Consider the following 21,045-nt stretch of genomic DNA (forward strand, 5'->3'; position numbering starts at 1 on the left):
TGAATGAAGTTACTTTTTTTAAGTGATAACTTCCAGTATCAGTGAGCATTCAGTACAGGAAAGTTAATTTAAAAGCAAATTCAAGTGTTTTCATAGTCTTAGTATAGAAACAATGAGGTTATTTTTATAGATGGCTTTTATGGAAGGGCTCATGCTAATTAACGATTCTTTTCTCATTAAGTGACAAGGTAAAGTTTGGGAGTAATCATTTTGCCCTCAAATAATCATTATTGTGATAGCATATTGGGCCTCTAGCAAGCTCTCATACCATCTAGAAATAGACACTGTGGTTCAGATGGACCTATAATATAGTAAAGCACCCTGCAAGTGATGGGGTGCTTACATCTCTTTGAAATCAATGAAAGTTTGTTTGTCTGAACAAGACTTGGGTTTCCTTACAGAATAGCTGATATAGTATGCCCTCAGATACAGATACTGTACAGTATATTAAGGAGGTGCATTTGCTTATCTGATGTCTGCAGAATCTCATAAGTTTTATTCAGCTTTTGGCAAAAAGAAATGGAACAGAAAAAAAATAGTTATTTTTATTTGTATTACATACAATAGCATCTTCAAACTCTGACCAAGAGTAGGATATCAGTGTAATAGATAGTGAGACAAGCTGTGTTCCTAAGTACTTACAAATTATATAAGGTTACTTTTTTTATCCATGCTTTGCAGATGTGTCACTAAAACATAAAAAGTGCGTCATTTGCCCAAGGTCAGCTATCTCTTTTTTTTCTTTTTTTTTTATGTAGTTATTATTTAGATTTACCAGCAATACAGAACACCCATAGAAAAGCACTGAACATTGTTATCCGTCTAACGCATTTATCACAGTGAAGTCCTTGGCCATGAGTGGAACTCAAAGGCACTGTGTTAGTCAAAGTAAAGACGACAAATGCCATGGATTGTCCTCTCAAAAGCATTTGTGTTTTCTCTGAAAGTAAATAAATACGTACTAGGGAAAGGTGTTCTAGCAGTGTCCAGGCAGTGACATTTTCTCCCCTTCTACTCCCCTACCTCTCAGTACAGATCACTGCTGAGGCTCCTTTCCTGCATCTTTCAACTGACTTATTCAGAAAACTTTCTCTGATAGTGTGTTAGAAGACACTCCTCTGTTAGTGTGTTTTCTTCTCTAATGGCTATGTATGCCATGTGACTGCAGTCCCTGACCGGTAGGTAGTGAGTAATGGATTGCTTTATTTTTAGAGCAAATGTATGTAACGGCTGTGTTCTTGTTTCTGATGGCAAAATCAGGAGGGAACTGTGGCCATTATAATAACAAATATGGTATCTGCAAATTTTGTTAGCTGTAAGTTGTAACAAATAAACGTACAGAGCTTTGACTTGCCTTTGAAACAAACAGTAAATGGTTCTTTTAAGACAGTCTTAGGCACTGACTGCTGAATAATGCAGGGAAAACTTCAGCACCAGATTCGTGAAAGAAACAAAAAAATGGGGGGGGGGGCGAGGCAGAGCATGAATGGTAATGAAGAGATGGAAGTTTTTTAAGCAGCATTTAGTCAATTATATCCTTCATCCTTCTACTTGCGTTGCACCAATTTTGGTTTAAAAGGCATTTTTCCCTTTACGGCTTCCAACTAATTTTTGTGTTGTACTTTCTATTGGTTATGTGTCTCACATACTTCAGTCCTCATTCCTTTCATTATCTTCTTGTTCATTGAGCTATTCTCCTTATTAATTTAATTATCTGCTTTTGCTTTCCTTTCATACAGTTTTATCTTGAATTTGTCTTTATAGTCTTCTGTCATGTCATTTCCCTGCTGTTTAATTCTTACTCCTTTCTAGCACAGGCGAAGGCAACATTTGCCTTGAGTTCAGTCAGCATTAGAAGGACCTTTAGTTATTATTAATGCTTTATATTATAGCTGAAAGCTATTTGATGACAGTAACTTCCCCTTGGAGTATACCCTGAGTGGTTGGTGCTGATCTCAGGAAAAATTATTCTTTGGGGGGGGGGGTGTGGTGTGTCTCCTGTCTGGTTTTTTGGTTTTTTTTTTTTCTTTTTTTTTTTTTTTTTCTTTTTTTCTGTGTGTGTGTGGAGTGTAGAACAGTAATAATTAGACTCCCAGCAATCCAAGATCAAGAAGAGCAACTGAAACATGTGCTGCATGATCCCTTGCTAACCTGGTGAATTTAGCCTGGCATCCCAAAGACAAGGATAGGCTTATCGGACCAGAGAGGTATAGAGTATGAATAAAATGGACAATAATCTATTAATACAATAGTCATCAGTATTGCTTTTGCTAGTAGTGAATCTGTTTGGACCTCTGTGTACTACTTAAATCTGCAGTGTCTAATCTCCAGTCTGCTCTGTGAAAGCACAAAACAGTGCTCCCAAAAGAAGAGTCAAAAGAACATACCATCCACCCATGCCCCTTAAAGAATCATGAAGGTATATGGCAGAAAGGAACCCATATTCTCAGAGAAGGCTTACATACTTGTCCTTTTTTGCCCTTAACATAAGCGTATTTTAGTGACGGGGGAATACCAGAGCAGCCTAGAAGTACAGCTGGGATTAGAATGCAAGTCTTTTGAGTTTCATGCCAGTGCATATCTCCCTTGAAGAAAATTGAGAAATGAAGTCTCACATACACTAAATTCAGATTTCTTCATGAGATCTACCTGGAAATAGCAATCTAAGACAGTAGTTGCATAATCCACTGTCTGTTGAAAAGATAAATTATGATTTTACACATACACACACACACACATATATATGTATGCATAGATATTGAACGGTTTAACTCGTCTCAAAAAGTAGGGTTCAGAAGTAAGACCTAACTTTATCACTGATTTGTATTGAATATCCGGGATTTAAGTAGAACCAAGTGAGAGGCAGAGTGCCATCAAAATGTACTAACAACAAAAAAATATTTGCAAGTAAGCAGATTGGATGCTAATTATATCTTTTCTGCCCTGCCCTAGTCATGAATCTTAACTTATGCTTGGATGAATATCAAAGGCTAATCATCACTTTACTACTTCAACATCTTCTTCAAAGCAGTACCAAAACCAGACCAAGGATTAATAGAATCTAAAATAATATTACTAATAGCATATCTATATTCACAGAGACCTTTCCCATCAACAGATAAAAATGTGATATATCACTATTTTATTACTTTCAGTTTTAGGATATTCTCTACTGTTTGGTCCCATTGCTGCAAACAGTTCTGTATCTTGTTGAATTTAAAACATGGCTGCAGTTTCTACTAAGTTAATGTGATAATCCACACAGTTACGGGTATACAGTGTTTGCATAAGAAGGGTTTGAATTTATGTGAAGTTTTCACTTGGACTGTCAGCTACATTAGTAAATTACTCAGTTCACAAAACTGTTCATCTGAATTCGTCAACAGCCTTGTTTTCATAATCTGTTTCATAGGACAGAACAATTAAGTGGGTAAGTGGATATTATTTTTTTCCTTTTTTCCCCCAAATTTTAAGTCAGCTTCATGGCTAAGGAAAATGAATTATGAAACTTTATCCTTAGGCTTTTCAATTAAATATCTGAATTGAGTGAATACCCTTTTTCAGTGTTACCTCCCTCCTAATTTCCTTCACAGTTTCATTTTTCATGGAAAGCTATAGAAACTTGTGCTGTGAAGTGCATCTGGGAATGGGACAGTAAGAAGTTCGCTATATCTCCACCTGATAGTACAGCAGAGAAGGAAAATGAATTGCCGTTAATAAAGTGCCTTCTGTGAGTACTTGTTCCACCCTTAATGCTGTGGTGCCCTTTACTTATTTATATCGTTTTAATGACTATATAGCTTACTCTTGATTTCAAACCATATCCAGAACAGAATCATGTTTGTATTCAGTAGTAAAACAGAAAAAAATCTCAAATATCTTCTAAGTCAGACCTATATCAGCAGCTCCATAAAACACTAAAACTCAGATGGAGCACATAATTTCAGAGATTAATTTCTTCATCAGCTGATATATGCAATATGCACGATTTAACTATAGATTAGTATTTTTTTTTCAGTCCAAAAATTCTAAATTACTGCAGACCAAATAGAATGTCAATACATGCACTTCTAACAACAGTAGGTTTGCTTCAGGTTTAAATCACTACACTCTCATTGTCCTTGCTAAGGTACTTTAGGGTTTGATCCAATAATGATAGCCATACCTTGTGCTTAAAGTTACTTATTGCCCAGCCCCAGTGCAATCACTTCCAAATCCTCTTTGTTCACTCCCTGAGCTTACACTCTCTCCACAGCACCAGCGCTGTTCTTGAATTATTCTGTGCCAAAAAGCTGGCATGGATAGTGGTCTGAACACCCACAAATTCAATTATTCACTGAAACAACCCACAGACAGAAAAGTATTTATATCATAGTTTTATAAAAAGAAGAATTGATGAAGAAACATGTAGTGTCTTGTCCAGAACCATGGAGCTGTCAATGTTAGTGCCAAGGTTGGATTCACTCATGATTCATATCCCTGTTCTCTAAACATAATAAGGTATCACTCAAGGTCTGTGAAAACTCCTGACTGCAAAAAATGAAGCCAGCATGTTTCTGCAGTGTCTCATAGTATTCTAAAATCTTTGGATGCTGAAAACCAGAGGTGGACGTGGACCAGAAGGCAGGCAGGAAAGTCCATAAAAAGGGACAGATGTTCAGGGCAGAATCTTAGGTTTCGAAACTGCAGAGGCATAAAGGTATAAGCATATAAGGCTCTACAGAAAACTTCAGGTCCAAAAATGAATTTCATCCAAAAGATAATGGAAGCCAAGAACATTCTTATAAAAGCATTTGGCATTTAGATTTGGGGGTTGGCATGGGTTTGATGCAGGATTTAACACAATCCACAAGGACAGAGCAAGTGATCTAATACTGTATCTTCCTTCTTGAAATTTCTCAGTCATAATTCAGTTGTCTATTTCTGTTTCTGTCTTCAGACTATATCATTTTTTTGGTTAATTCTACTCCAAGTACTTGCTTCCAGTCTTCTCTTTACATCTCATAGGTTGTTCAGTTGCACCTATTCTACCTCTCTGCTTCACATTTTAAGCCTCTCCAAGTTTTACACCGATCTTATTTGAGCTCACCATTTCCATTGTTCACTTAGAACTGCATCAGTTTTTTGAATTGCTTTATTTTCCCGGTCTGCTTCAATTTCTGGGCTTAAATCACATCAGTTTCACATCAACTTTTCAATTACTCTTATCTCAGACATCTATTTTTACTTCTTACTTTAAATCACATCAACTTTCATATTGATGTAATTTATATAAACATCTCCTATTACTTATTCTAGGCATATTGACTTTAAAAGGATTTCCAATTTGTATAAATCTCTGTGGATTTGTTACGTTTGCAGTACCTTTATGTGATGAATTAAAAAATAAATTGAAAATTATTTTCTATATGGAAATATTGTAAATGGCAACATAGAATTCTTGAAAGAGAATGTTTTTCCCTAACAAAGCACCTAAACCAAATCTTCTGAAATTAGTGGGAGTCTTTCCAAGTAGCATTTAGGAAAAATGCAAAGACAGCATTTTAAGAGAAATATACTCCCTCGCTATTAAAATCAGACACACTTTCACAGGAAAAATCAAGTATGAGATAAATTTAAGATAGAGGTTAAACTTTAGAATAGACATAAATTATAGACTGATGCTATTTTAGTAGCCCCTGTTTCCAAATGACAGGATAAGTAATATAAGCAAATATAACTTACCAAGCTGATGTGAAAGAAGTCAAGACTACATTTGGCTTTGACTTAATCAGAAAGGCAGAAAAAAAGTCGACTAACTCCACTACAGTTACTTCCACAGCAAAGAAACATATCTGCCTTTTTTTTCTGGTTCTGAAGACAAGGAATGCAGGGCCAGAATTGGTGCCATGCCAAATATACTGCTAATTTTAATGAGTCTGGAATTTCAGCCATTTACTACTACCTGCTATACTGTTGCATTTTGCAACTTAAACATGGAGATGTTAGAATCTTAGTACTCAGCTACACAGGCAAATTGATAGAGATGCAGAGTACATCCTTTCAGTTGGGGGACTTTCTGCCATTTTCCCGAATCAGGCATCAGGTTGGGTGTCCTGCTAAATACAGATAGACATCTGAGCTAGCTTTCCCCCAGCTCCCTTAATAGCCAATGGAAAGAAAATGGCATGTCGTGGGTATGCCTCATCTTATCAGCTGAATGACATCTTGTTCTCTGTAAACAGAAGTACTGACTAAGCAAATCTTAAGGTAATTAGCTTAGTGATAGAAGTCTACATCATAGATACCTTCAACTAGGCAAGATGAAGCCCAGTCATTGTGCATAAAGTGCAATGCAATGCAAAGGAGCTCCCAATGGGGATGAGAGTTTCCACTGTGCTCTACTGTAAACTGATCTGGCAACTTGGCCGCCAGTCTGTGCTGACCACAGACCTTCAGCTACATCATTTTGATACATCAATATGTAAGAATAATCAATTTCCATACACAAGAAGATTCAGGTAAATTCTAATGTGTATTAAATGGAAGATGGCTGATTAAAAAAAACTAAACAAACAAACAACAAAACACAAACCACAAAACAACACCAAAAAAACAAACAAAAACCCCCCAAAACCCACACCAAAAGCCTTGGTTTTCAAATTAATCTGTTGATCATAAATTAAAACAGACTTCCAAGGACAGGATTGCTCAAAAGTTGCACAATCCCTGCCATTTGTTATCTCTGGCAGAAGTATAGAGGGTATTTCCTTTGTTATTATCTCTTTATTTCCCTTTACATAAATTGCATATTTTTCATCTCCCAGATTTGCTCTGAATTCAACTGCTGCTTGTTTTCCTTTCCTTCTTTTTGCCAATATAGTTCTTATATTGTGTTCTTATAGTTGTTCTGGGTTTTGTATTGCAGTTTTATAAAGTTGTTTTATAATTTTATTCTTCTTTCACTTGGCCAAGGTGTCATATAAATCATTTATACTCCAGGAAACTCATAGGTCTCAATGTTGATAACTATGACTACTGAACAAAAATACTGTAACAACAGTGATACAGCTCAAGCAGACACCTGTGACACCTATAGAATAAAAGTGCTTTGATCAGGATTTAATTAATATTATTTTGCCCCAAACTCAATTATAAATATACTACAATAATGTGACCAACAACTGTATATAAGTGCTTTGTAATATGGCATAGCCAAATAAAATGTATAGACATTTTGTGCAAATATGTATGCAATGTGACAACCTAAGGGACAAACAAGGACTTGTGGTGTTGCTCCTAGGAGGCATCCAAATCATGGGTCAAGTTGGAGAACAAAGAACAAGAAAAGCACAAAGGACTGCAAATTGTCAGGACTTCTTGCCAAATCCATGAAGATGACTCGGGGCGGTGGGGGGTGGTGGGGGTGGAAAGTAATATTGCAACATTAGCAGCATCAGGAGCAAATGCGAAACCCCTTTGAGGTGGAAGGTTGAGTAGTATACATGCATGTGGCATAAGTGAGAAAGATGAAGAAAGATGACAATTCTACTTCATAGTCCTAACTTCTTTGTCACTGAGCTTTCACGCCTGCTCACCTTGGCTTCAGGGACTAAACACCACCCCGGGCCATTGCTGCTAACAATACAATACAACATCAGATCCATAGAACTGATTTTTTGGTCTTCTTAACATCACTCCCATCACAATTTCTAATTCCCTAACTTTACAAAACTTAATTTATAAACAAATATATTCACTTCCAATACTTACAAACTTAGCATATAAATTATTATTACTTTGAAATAGATATGCCCAGAGAAAAAGCAAAAACAAAACCTAAAGCCAAAATGTGTGAATTACAACTGCTGCAGCTATTTGTGTGTCAGAAAGTCCTTAGTGTTTTGAAAGGTAACATGGTGTGTTTTAAAATTATCTGGTTGAGATTGCAGACTTAAGAGTAATTGCAAAATGAACAGCTGAATCTACAAGTTATTGTTGTCTAGTGCGTAAAATGAAATGTGTAAGAAATCTACTTACAATATAATATATGCTTAATCATGAAAATGCATCCAATCAACAGAATGAAAAGTTTAATATTAAGATTTTGTCAGGGACTGAAAATAATTTTTCAGTGACATAGGAAGTTCCTCTAGTTCAGTAAGTTTTCTTAGGGAGGAAAAGACGTTATCTGTAGGCTTGTCCTCCGGGGTGGTATAAACAATGAATTTTTTGTTTTCTAAATTAGATGGGAAAGGAGATGCAGAAAGAACAAGATCATAAGGGCAGAATCTTTAACCTTTAAATGCAGGGATATCTATCCCTTCCTTCTGTGTTTTTTTTTTTTTGGTTTTTTTTTTTGGTTTGTTTGGTTTTTTTTTTCCTTCTCCATCCTTGCAACTCTTCCCTAAGAAGAGGAAAAGACGATCAAAAGGTTTTGAAATTGCTTCCTCCTCCTTCAGTCCTGGATCAGATATGAAGGTCCTGCTGTAAACAACCAGTCCTTCTGCCCCTGATTGTAGGAGAAGATGGAAAACTCGGTAGAGAACAGAAGTGAATCTGTCACTAGCCAACTGATGTAAAAGTAATTGAGGTAGGACCTACATACGAAAGTGAAGTCTGTGAGGTAGGTAGTAAAGCTGGGAAAATGTGAGAAGTGGACAGCGTAACTGATGAAAGGAAAAAGAGTGATGGTCTGAGGGGACAGGACGGATTTGGAAGAAGAGGTCTAATTCCAGAGTATTGGTGAGAATAGATGTAGAAAAAAACATCCTTCAAGGGTGTCAGGGGAATAATGCAGGGACCAAAGTCATCTTTCTGACATGTGCAAGGCAAATTATATTTATACATAAATCACTTTAGGAGTAACCAGGAATTCCAGAAGCAGAAGACAGGAAAAAGAAATCCCCACACAACATCATCTTAAAATAAATGATGACAAGTGTTTAATTAGTAGCTGAACTAATAAAGCCTAGTTTCCTATAACTCTTTGTTGCATGTGTCTGTATCATTCTAGTGTAGCATCCATAAGGCATTTCCTGCAGTACCTCCCCACAGTCCCAAGCTCTCCCTTCTTTACTTCCTCTCCATTTACCTGCTCTGCCCTTCCTTCTCAGCATCCTTAACCCCTCTGCTGTACCTTCATCTCCTTTCTGTGACCTAATAATAACTAAGCTGAGTAAAAGCCAGTATCTGTTACAGCTGATTCTGACCTACATATGTGGTGATGGACCAGACTGTGACCAACAGGCCAAACTGGAGAAGTAAGCATTGAGTCCATTTTATGGCTTTTTTTCAGTTGTGGAGTTACTGTGTTTTTATTTTCAGTTTGATTCAGCTACAGAATTTCAGAAAAGTTGTAGGAACTTCAGAAGAGATTGAGTTGCCTAAACTTAAACCTGTAGTTCTATTTTAGACACTGTAGCTTTGACAGATATGACACAAGTTGTAAATGACTGTGTACCTTTCTGCAGCGGTAGCTGGACACTAGATGAGGTTACCTTGTGACATGATTCCTGTGTTTAAGTACCTTGACAATACAGGCACAGTACGTGCCTGGGAGGCCCCAGGACTATAAACAACTTATCAGTGATCAATCACCTTTTATCATAGGAATGCTGTGGTGAGAGGTGTGTAAAAGAAATTTTAGGGAGTAACAAAAAAAAAGAGCAAGTATCCAACATAAGTGAAACACACCACAGATGACACATTCAGGTCTATGTAGACTTGCAGACCAATGAAGAATAAGCAGGGCATAAAGTGTATAAGCAAACACAAAAAATGTTCTCCAAAAAGTCCTAGAGGGAAGAGGGAAGCCACCAAGATCAGCATCATAGTCTCAAAAGACTGAGGATTTTCCCTGCAAAGTCCTGCCATGTGCACCTGTGCTGGTTTTGGCTGGGATAGAGTTAGGGTTTTCTTGCTATTTAGTATAGTGCTGTGTTTTGGATTTAGTATGAGAATAATGTTGATAATACACTATGTTTTAGTTATTTAGTAGTGTTTGCTTTAAGTCAAGGACTTTTCAGTTTCCCATGCTCTGCCAGTGAGGAGGTGCACAAGAAGCCAGGAGGGAGCAGAGCCAGGACAGCTGACCCGAACTAGCCAAAGGGATATTCCGTACCATAGAGCATCATGCTCAGTATGTAAACTGGGGGCAGTTGGCCAGGGTGGTGATGGGGATTGCTGCTCAGGGACTGGCTGGTCATCGGTCAGTGGGTGGTAAACAATTGTATTGTGTCACTTGTTTTTTCGGGAGTTATTTCTCTCTTTTTGTTGTCTCCCTTTTCATTATTATTATTATTGTTGTTGTTATAATATTCTATTTTATTCCAATTACTAAACTGTTCTCACCTCAACCCACGAGTTTTACCTTCTTTCCAGTTCTCCTCCCCATCCCACAACCAGGAGGGAGGGGGTGTGAGTGAGTGGCTGAATGGTACTTAGGTGCCAGCTGGGATTAATCCAGAGCAGCACCCAAACTGAAGTCCCTGCTTAGGACTCAGAGAGGCAGTGAATAGATGAGCATTACACCAGAAAAAGGTAGTTTGTGTATTTATCATTTTAACTGCATATAATTTAAAATATAATTGTTAGTATCATTTTAACTGGAGTAGGAATAATTTTTCAGTTTGTCTGTTAGGTTTTTCACTACACTAAAGATATACTCTTGATTTTGAATTTACACTGTGTTCCTTCTATCCATGACATGCTTTTGAATGGAAAAGACCGGTGGGGATTCAACCAGCCTACTTTGTTTAACTTGGATCCAATAAATTGATAATAGAAAGCTATTATATTGTCCAAGATAAAAAACAAACAAATGAAAAACCACAAAACAACCACAAAACACAAACCAAAAAACAAAACCAAAAACGATTTGGCTTGAATGAAAAGTGAGTGCTTGGAAGGACATCTGAACTAATCTGATAATTTTGCAGGTGGAGTGAGATACTGAAACCATTTTGTGAGTTAGTGTGGCAAAACCTTTTGACTCAACAAAAGCAAGGACTCTCCAGGTCTAATCCTGGGTAGAAGACTTGCTGAAAAGGGTTAATGATTCTCATGTGCAGATAGGAAATAAAGAGCTCTGAATAAAATGCACACAGGGGTTGCTTCATATTCACAATAAGCTTCCTCATTTTTAATATCTGTCAGTGATTTTGCCTGGAATAAGCAAATTTATTATAAATTTGCATGTAACTTGTTCAGTTACGATACTTACTCTCAAGATGTGTGGCAGAATTGCCAGTGTATATACCATTACACCACTGGACTTAGGTCTTTGTGCAGAATACATTCAAATCTTGTAACTATAAATAGTCATTTACACTGAATTAATTCTTAATTCCACATTTTTTTCCATAAATTTCAGCTTAGTTCACTACCTTACCTGACTTTAATGCCGTCATCTGTCTAAAAGCAGCTTTGCTGGTTAGGCTGAGCTAGCTACAGAAGCAGGCGTTATTTTATTTTTGTGATTACACATTTTTCTTTAGGAATGACAAAATGATCAAACTTTCTTCAGATTTTAACAAATGAAAATCATTTAACAGCCAAGAGGGGCATAGGCATTTGACACCAGCACCTTATACATAGCAAGGGCAGTTTCAAAACATCTGAATCTGACTTCAAAAAACGACAGCAAAAGGTACTGTACAGAATTTTACTGTATTATTAGGGACATGGAACAAATGATATAATGGATTGATCCTGGTTTTAACTTCTGTGAATAACTTAGAAATTATTCAGTCATCAGTCATGATATTGAGAAAAGCTAAATTTGCACATTTTCCTTTACAATTCAGAGACAGGTTTTAGCTCTTGTTATTTTTAATCACACCTCTGCTTTGATTACAGTTTAAAATCTGTCATCCAGAAATCCCTGAAGCTTACAGTGTTTCTTAGTCTGCTGAAAATACTTTTGCCTTTGGCTGCCCTTAGGGTTGAGGCTAGAAGAGCACAGGGAAGTATGCCAAGGTCTTGGATGGATGCAGAAAGAACTCTGCTGGGTCTGCAGTACTTTGGAACTTTTTCCTTGAAGAAAGGCAAATAATCATTAGAGTGTTTGAATACTGGGGGGAAAAAGAAAGCAACAAATTCAGTTGTAGAAACGCTTGTATTCTACACCTGAGTGAAAATATTCAGCTCTTTTAATAAGTATGTAAAGCTCTGAGACTGTGATCTATGAATGAACTGTTAATAGTTACTTCGCTTGAAAGAAAAAAATAAAATTACTCAAAACGTCCTGGTTGTACTAGCTTCTAGATCTGGTAGTCAATGTGTATTCAACATGAGTGTCAGTAACTTTTACATTTTCTCATGAAACAATTTTGCTACCTTGTTTTCTTCTCCTCATCTTTTCTCTTGGCTGCAACAAAAAGTCAAAATCCAAAAGGTAAATGAAACGATACTAATTTCTTCAGTTCTATAATGAGCGAGTTGATCTATATACATTGTGCATTTGGATCATTATTATGCATTATTATTAGTGATCATTACTCTCTATATTTAGCCATCCAAAATGTGTTTGCCGCTTTGCAGAGTAGCAGCTGAGATTGTGTCCATTTTGCGTGGCACCTACAATTCAGCTTTCTATCTAACACAGTTCAGATGAGGATGTGAAGCTATAAGGAATAAAAAAAAATCAAGGCAAGGAAAGCTGGTACTAAATGGTAGATATATAAAAAGATTAAACAAAAAGAAAAGTCAAATTATATTAAAACAATTTCTGCAGTATTTACTTTGGCAAAAAAAATCTACTAAAGTAGATTTTTATGGCGATATGCATGGAGAATATCTAAATTATCACTAAAGCAACCCTTAGAGTGCTGGGCATCTATAAATAAACAGCTACAGTTTGGATCTCCTGAAGAGAGTCTGGTTTTCCAGGTTCTTTTGAGCTCCCATTGGGCACTGTTATCACTGTGCAGCCTGAGGACCTAATTAAGCTTGGATGTTCAGAGTCACTAGGGCTCCCCACGTTCCCCTGATTGAATCTGGTCACTGTTCTTTAAATCAATTATTTTAAAAGTACTGGTCACATCCCTAAAACTTTAGTGGTTAATGCATTTCTCAGTAAGGACAAGTGTTCTGATTCCTTTAGGTGTTGGATATTACTGGCATTGTCACAGTCACCACAAAGGTGGGGGTCTCTACATGAACAGAAAAAAAAAAAAATGCTTGGCACAAGCACCAGTTAACAAAATAGAGCAGCAGGCCAAAGTAAGAGAAGAATTACAATAGAGAAGGCAAGCTAAGAACATAAACCTAGTATCTCATTCTAAAAATGACAGAGACTCAGGGCTTCCAACTACAGTCACTCAGGGCTTCCAACTGTTTACCCATCCTGCGATACTAAATTTGATATATATATGTCTTTGAAGGGGAATAGTACAAAACTCAGGAATTTAGTGCTCTGTGAACAGTGTCGTGGTGCTATGCCACTACTCTGCAGAGAAATTATTTTTTCCTATTCAGGAAAAAAAGGGGTGTGATGAGCACATCAGAATAACAATGAATTCCTTGTTTATATTCACTTCAGATTAAACAGCAAGGGACAGTTCAGCTTCTGGACATGCATGTTACACAGGATATGTAGATTGCTATGTTTTGATATGCCTCAGCTGGGTTTGTGAACAAATGAAAGTGAACACCATAGAGATGCACACTGAAATCTGCTGCTGAAAGTACATCTTTCTGATATTGGATGGAAACTTATTTTCTCAAGTTAAAGACTGAACAGAAAAGATACCTTCTGTTACAGGAAATGAGAATGTCAGGAAAAAAAATATGTCTTCCATATTTACTGTGTAATTATAATGTTTACTTTAAAATAGGTAGAATGTGATCTATATATATTTAAATCTCATGGTTTGTTGAGCCACAAGTAATAAACTCAGTGAATCACTTTACTTGCAGCCTTAAGAAGAATTAATTTCAATTCCATATCCCCAACAACTTTAACAGCTACATTTCTATAGGTTTCCAAATCTCGACTGTCTCTGAACATACAAATAATTATATTTTTAGTGGGGAGAAGCTAGGCATTTTGCTGATCTGTCATATGTTAGAGTAGTGACTTCCCCCATAAATAGTGATCACACAGTTGAACATCATGATCTCAGTCTTCCGTCTCAGTCTGTTCTGTCAGAGTATTAGAGATACCATGCATATTAATAGCTTGGTAATTTAAAAATAGTAGAACACATTCTTAGAGTCATCAGTCAGCTGTTAAAATATAAAAATTTCTGGCATCTTCCATACTTGATGCCTGTGTTTTCTAGCATTTTTTCTAGATAAAAATATCTAGATATATCTATGTCAGCCAAAATGTCCATACCTCAGTGATATACCAATCAAATTTTTTATTTTGGGATTTAACAAAAGAAGGATTTACATAGATGTGTATTTAAAATTCTTCTGGATACAAGTAGGTTATGGTTACTTCTTTCGTTGATTGAGTCCAGATAAATAATGAGGACTCTAGGTCTTTTTCTTTGCATTTTTAGCACGTGAAACCACTGAAGAAATTTTTCAGTCAAGTGGAATATTAAAATAAGGGTGTAGAAGAGTACAAAGCCAGTCATGACTATATCATATCAGAAAGAGCTAGTTATTTTAGGATATCAGAGATGTTTTTCAATTTAAAAATGCATTACTGTGATACCACATTGCTTCATATAATACATTCATACAATTTTCTCTAATTGTAAATACACCATGACAGAAGATTCCTGATTGGATTTTTCATATATTTCTGTGGAGCTCTGCAATATCCTTAACAATAATTCTATGATGAACAGAAATTTGCAAATTCATTTTTTTCTTTATTTACTCTTCTGATTGTTCTCCTTATACAAACATAAAAGAACACTGAGTCAGCAGTAGTTGAATTTCCTTCAGTACACTGGATAGTTAAGAATATTATGCAGTTGGACTAGAAATGCTGGTAATTAGAGTTATTGAATCTGGCTGGAAACAATTACATTAATTTCCGTTGATTTTATCACAGTGCTCAAAAATGTTATCAAACATAAAGATAAATGCATGAAATCCCACTAATATAAGTTTTTATTAAGGTTGTAAAACAAAACTAGACAATGAAGGAGAGAATGTGAAATAACCCATATTTTTAAAGGAGTCTCTTTGTTTTTCTTTAAGCTCATGACAAAAGAGAGGACATAGGCCTGGATTCAACCTTGGTATAACTCCACTGAAGTTAGCTGAGATACACCAAACATGGGTTTGCCCCAGAGGGTTTTATATTCATTTATTTTAAATGAAGTCTATACATATTTTAAAATGAGCATTGCCCTTCAGAATGCCAAAGTAGTAAGTGTAAAAAGACAGACAATCTGAAAGATAAAAGAAAATGTGTGTGATAGGAAAGATTTTAGGCCAGAAAGTCAAACAATTTAATCACCTTCCCAGCCTCTTTCATCTGACTCTTACTTTTCTTATGCAATGGTTGTGAATTAAACTCTGGTGAAGATAGGAGAGGGCAAATCATATGGCCCTCCTGCTTCTGACTGATTTGGATCCTTCCTAAAAGATACTGCATCATTGACTTGTCGGGTACACTGCCATACTCAGAAAAATACAAAGAGATTATGTCTTCAGCTATGGTGCCATTCCCCAGGACAAAAGGGTGATTAGAGTCTTTAGCTCACTTTTTTAATGCATTTATAACGATATAATTCCGGTCTGAAGAGAGTTATGGACTGCATGGGGAAATGCATGTTCAATCCTTCCTCCAAGTCTTTCTTCCCAGTGCATAGAAAGGTGGGAGAAAATACAGAGGACATGGAGCATCACCTGACTGCTGTTGGAGATGGAAGTTAATTTGTAAAAGGATGCAAGGATCAGTTGCTGTGTTCATATTGCTAGATGAATTGCAGATCTAGCAATGAACATTTAAGTGTTCAGAGTCTCCTCTTCCATCCACACTGTTGTTTTGTTAGCCAGGTGTGTGCCCTAGAGTCCCCCTTCTGGCTTCCAGCTGCTGCTTCAAAAGACTCCTGGTCTCCTGTAAATCCTGAATTATGTCTGTCAGCTTCATGTCTGTGTATGGATACCATAGGTAATAAGAATAGCTGCAGCTGGCTATGTATTAGTTACTTTATCTCCTCTTATGAAGTACAAGGAGGATAGCATTACCATTTGCTATAGGCTGAGTGGGATGGAAAGGAGGGCATAATATGTTTCCTTTTTGCTATCAGATTGAAAGGACTGAATCCACTTGCACGTGAGGGTACAGTAGAAACTATATCCCCTTGAACATGAACCGCAGTTAAAGGACTGTTTCCCTGAGGCAAATGGTGAATATGAATTCTTGCTACTTGTGAGAGATTATAGGGGGATATAAATCCTCTAAAAAGTCAGGAGCTTTTCATAAGTGTTTTTCTGTGGGTTTATGCTTATACAGGTCTCTTCTCTTGTGGCACATTCAGCAGGATTAAGTTTTCCTATAGCAAAGGTGAGTGCTTTAAGAGTCATGCTAGGCAAATTTACAAATACATACACTATACCTAAAGAGGGAAGAAGGAGAATAGCTTATTGGGCTGTAGCCAGCCTCCCATACCAGTGAGCATCTATACTACTATCAGCACGAAATATAGCCGGCTAGGAGGTGTGAGCATGCTGCTCCTGTTTCAGACAAGAAACTCTGCTATGTTCTTGAATATGCCTTGCCTGGAAGAATCACTATGAAGACGGCAAATTGCTCACCTACACTACTGACTTAATCAGGGTTGCATTTATCTGCACATTTAAAGGTCTATAATTTATAAATTCTTCATATTTTGTTAAGCATGTCTCTGCTTGCGTTAGTCAATACATTAGTGATACTTACAGGAGCTACAAGGAACCTACAAGCCAGTACTGAGAGATCAGATCTTGGATATACAAAAGTTTCATGTTAGGAATTCACTAACCTGGATTAATTTCTCATGTTCTCTACTACACGCTGGAAAATGGGAGCCACACGAGCCAATGTCCCAAATGAGAGGAATCTGAGAGTCTGACTGTAGAAAATGCTAAAGAGAAAGAAGGCTATAGCTAAAATATGTATCATAAATATATCTCTTTCCTTTGCTTAGACGCCAAGCTGAAATACTGAGATAGGCATTCAGGTAAGACTTGGTTTCAGACCAGAAAAATTCTTCTAGAATTTAGACATTTCAGTTATTCTGTTGCAAAGGTTCAATTAGATGCCTTTCCTGCAGAACTGGCAGACAGGGTGGAGGTGCCACTAAATTTTGTGCCATAATTTTGTGCCTAGAATGTATCTTTTTTTAATGAACTCCAACCGAGGTTCAGCTGGGGTTAACCGTTCATGTCTCATTTCTCTAAAGAGTGCCTTGAACTCTAACATTGTGTAAAATTCATGGGATGAATAATCCCATAAAAGAGCAATAAAAGGAAAGCAGGATTGTGCAGCCCATTGGTGAGGGATTCCTATGAGAGGAAGGAGTGTTGGGATCCTCTCCCTCCTCCATGTGATTCCTGTTCATTTTCCATTACAGGGACACAAGATCCAGTGTATCCAGGGGAAGTCATGAAACTGGTAACTGAAGTTAGTGTGTCTCTCAAAAAGTAGTGTTCATACCAGAAACCAAAGCTGGTAAGACGTGGGTGTGAGGTAGGCGTTAAGATGATTTCATCAGCCAAGGTTACAGCAGTTCTAAGAATGTTCTGTAGATATCAGGGTAAATTTAGTGACCAGAGCTAAAAAAAAAAACCAAAACTATAAACTGTGTTATTAAGCAGGCAGAGATCTTGCGGAGTATAATTTTGAATTTACTTACTTGGGTTTCTTGCTTTGTTGCATTTGCTTGAAGAAGCAGAAGTAATGTTATATTGTGATGCAAAAATTAACCACCATTCAGTAATACCTGAAAGGAAATACCTGGTGTAAGGAAGAACTGTTTTATATAAGAGCAATGGAAAAGGTTGCTCAGGAAGATTGCACAGACTCCACCCTTAGAGGTTTTCAAGACTGGGTTGGGTAAAACCCTGAGGGACCTGGACTTCCTTTATTGTTGAGCCTGTTAACCAGAAAGTTGAACTACAGATCTCTTGAGATCCCTTCCAAGCTAAATTATCCTGTGATCTTGTTATCCTAATACTAATGAGATAAACAAAACCAGCTACTTTAGACACAAAGGAGAATAAATTTAAAATAGACATTTCCACTGCAGACGTTTAATACATAGGTGCAATTCTTGATGCATTACAACTTAAAACTTAATTAACAATTTCAAATAAATATTTCATAGAAGTATGTTTCTATTGCAAGCAGAAATCGTATTATCATTGACATGTATCAGCATCTGGAATTCATGGGATTGACTAGACATCCTAATTGTGTATTTTGAAGTGTTCTTACCTCAGCCATTGAAATATAATAGAAAAAAATGGAGTTATTTGTTCAGACACAATGCTATACAATATCTGAAAAATATATGGCTTAGAGCCTTGGAGTTTGATCCATAGGTATTAAATAGAATGCTTTAAATTTTTTCCTTACATTTCTGTCAGTTTCTTCTGAGTTCTGTAGCTAGTTTGAAAAAAGATCACAGTTACACAGGTGCTAATACATTTTGGAATGAGATTTTGCAGCTCATGTTTATGCTGGCAAGCTTCTAGAGCAGCAGGCATGGACACAGGTGACTGGGAGTCTACCAGCTATGCTGAATGCATTCAGACACGTATTTCTTCCTTTCTATTAGGAAGAATGATGCTGACTTCTCATGTTAAGTACATTCACATGCATTAAGCGCCAGAAACTTACTGAATTACTTCCTTTCAACACAAATAAGTTTATAAAATCAATCCATCTCATCTACAGCCAGAGAAGGCTTATATCACCAATTTCTCTCTTTTCTGTAACTTCCCTTGAACAGCAGTTTTCATTTTGATTTCAGGAGTGGTAAAGCCAAAGGAACGGCAAACTGCTACATAAATCCAAACTACATGATTCCTAGATTGAGAAGCACTGTACTGTTCATAATTTGTTAAAAACAACGGTGCTATTACAGAACTAAAGCAGATGTTAACACCAATCTAACATAGTTCATTGGCTTTTCTGTTTTGATGCTTAGAATTAAACCTTAACAGAAATAATGTGGGTGATGAAAATCTCAGATCTGAACTGATATCTAGATATGTGATCAGATATCAGTTCTTGCTGTGAGTTAGAATTTTATTGGGAGGAGGAAGGCTTGTGCTTGTTTTTTCTTTGTTTCTTTGTTTCTTTGTTTTTGTCAAGTATTGCTGTAAATTACTGCTTTCCATTTCCTAGGAAAAAGTTGTGAGAAGACACTGTCCTCTTAATTGTCTTAACTGAAAAATGCCTAGTTAGTCTCTCTCACTGCTTCAGTAAGGGCAGTACACAATCCTGTAGCTGTTCTTTATAAGCAGTATACTCAATTATGTCTGTACACTGTATTCTCACCTTTTTTATTGGTTCCCTGTATGTCCTTTTCACTATATCTGGGGTATGGTAATCAGATTCCTGACACAGACTGAAATTTATTGATCACATTATCCCTGAAATGCTTTTTTTGCACTGGCTCAGCTCCCTGTTCATTCTGCTGATTTTAAAATGTGATTCCACACCAAATAGCGTATGTCATTAGTTGGCATTAACTTGTGAATTCATGCCTGAGTCAAAGAGTTCTTGGGAGTCCTGCATCTTTTCTGTGACTCCCTTTGTGCAATATCCACTATATAGATGTCGTTGAAGAGTCTCTAAAGATCTTGGAAATTTCAGAACACTTACCTTCTATTTTGATGCAGGGGAGGAGCTGACAAGTGATGGTAGGAGTAACAAATTTGTTTTCTGGTAGGCTAGATCCACCTGGTGAGCATCATTTATGCTGATTTCTAACTAGCTTCTAATTTAGATATTTGTTGCAGAAGAGTCTCTGAAGAGAAAGAAGGAGAATCACACTGCACTCCAGTAAAATTGTTCTGGGCACCTCTGATAATTAGCAAGATCTGGGCTGGGATTCAGAAAGGTGAAATGTGACTTAGAAACATCTTTGCTCTTTTCTCCAAGCCTGGGCTCCTGGGCCTTTCAACTGAGCACAGAGATTCCAGCTCCTAATGTGTGAAAATGTTGTATTGGCTTGGTGATATGCATTTGCATTATGTCCCTACCTTTGCAGCATCTTGGAAATGCTCTTTTGGATACTTTATAGGAGACACCAAACCATGCACATTTGTTGTAGCCCAACTCAATTTTGAAAAGAAATTTTGTTGTAGATTGTAGCTAGGGAAAAAGTAGCAGCTTTCCAATGAAATGTGCCCTTATTCCATGAAATGAATATACAGTTTCTACATGGAGCTGAGCTGTATTCAAAAATATTATACAAGTGGCCTTTGCTCTAAATATTGGAAATGACATGAGAATTATTTATCCAGTGGATTTCCATTATTTTAAAATTAAATTTGACAGGTATTGTCTTCATTAAATCTAACAAAAAAAGATAAAGCACAATCCTAACTTTGCATTGAAATTATATGCATGAACCTGTTTCTGTGCTGAACCCATTTAAATATGTAGAACCATTTTTTTTCCTTCATTTGCATATGGTGAAGGAAATAAAATTTTAAGAGGAAATGCACAGTTTCATTTATTAGTGATTTTGAACCAGCATCTGGACATCAGTTTGGCTTCTTGGTCTGAAAGCTTTACAAATAACAGGTTCATTGATTTATACGTTACTACAGACTGAATATCAAGACTGGAGCTGTTAACAACCTTTTATCCACAAAGGGTCTATCATTTTATATTTTCATAGCAGAAGCAGAAATCTGAAAAAAAACCCCCGCCAAACATCATGACACATCTAAACAGCTCATCCATACTGTGCTTTTTTAACGATTAAAGAGACAAATCAAGAGAAAAAGCTAAAATGACACTATTAGCTTAATACATAGGGTTAAGACCCTTTTACATCTTAATAGGAACCTATTTAATACACCTTATTTGATAAGTATTTTAGCATCCTTGACTAATACACGTTAACAACTTAGTTTTTTCAGCAGAAAACTGCACTG

The sequence above is a fragment of the Falco peregrinus genome, chromosome 6 (genome assembly GCF_023634155.1).
Source record: "Falco peregrinus isolate bFalPer1 chromosome 6, bFalPer1.pri, whole genome shotgun sequence".
In the NCBI taxonomy this organism is placed as follows: Eukaryota; Metazoa; Chordata; class Aves; order Falconiformes; family Falconidae; genus Falco; species Falco peregrinus.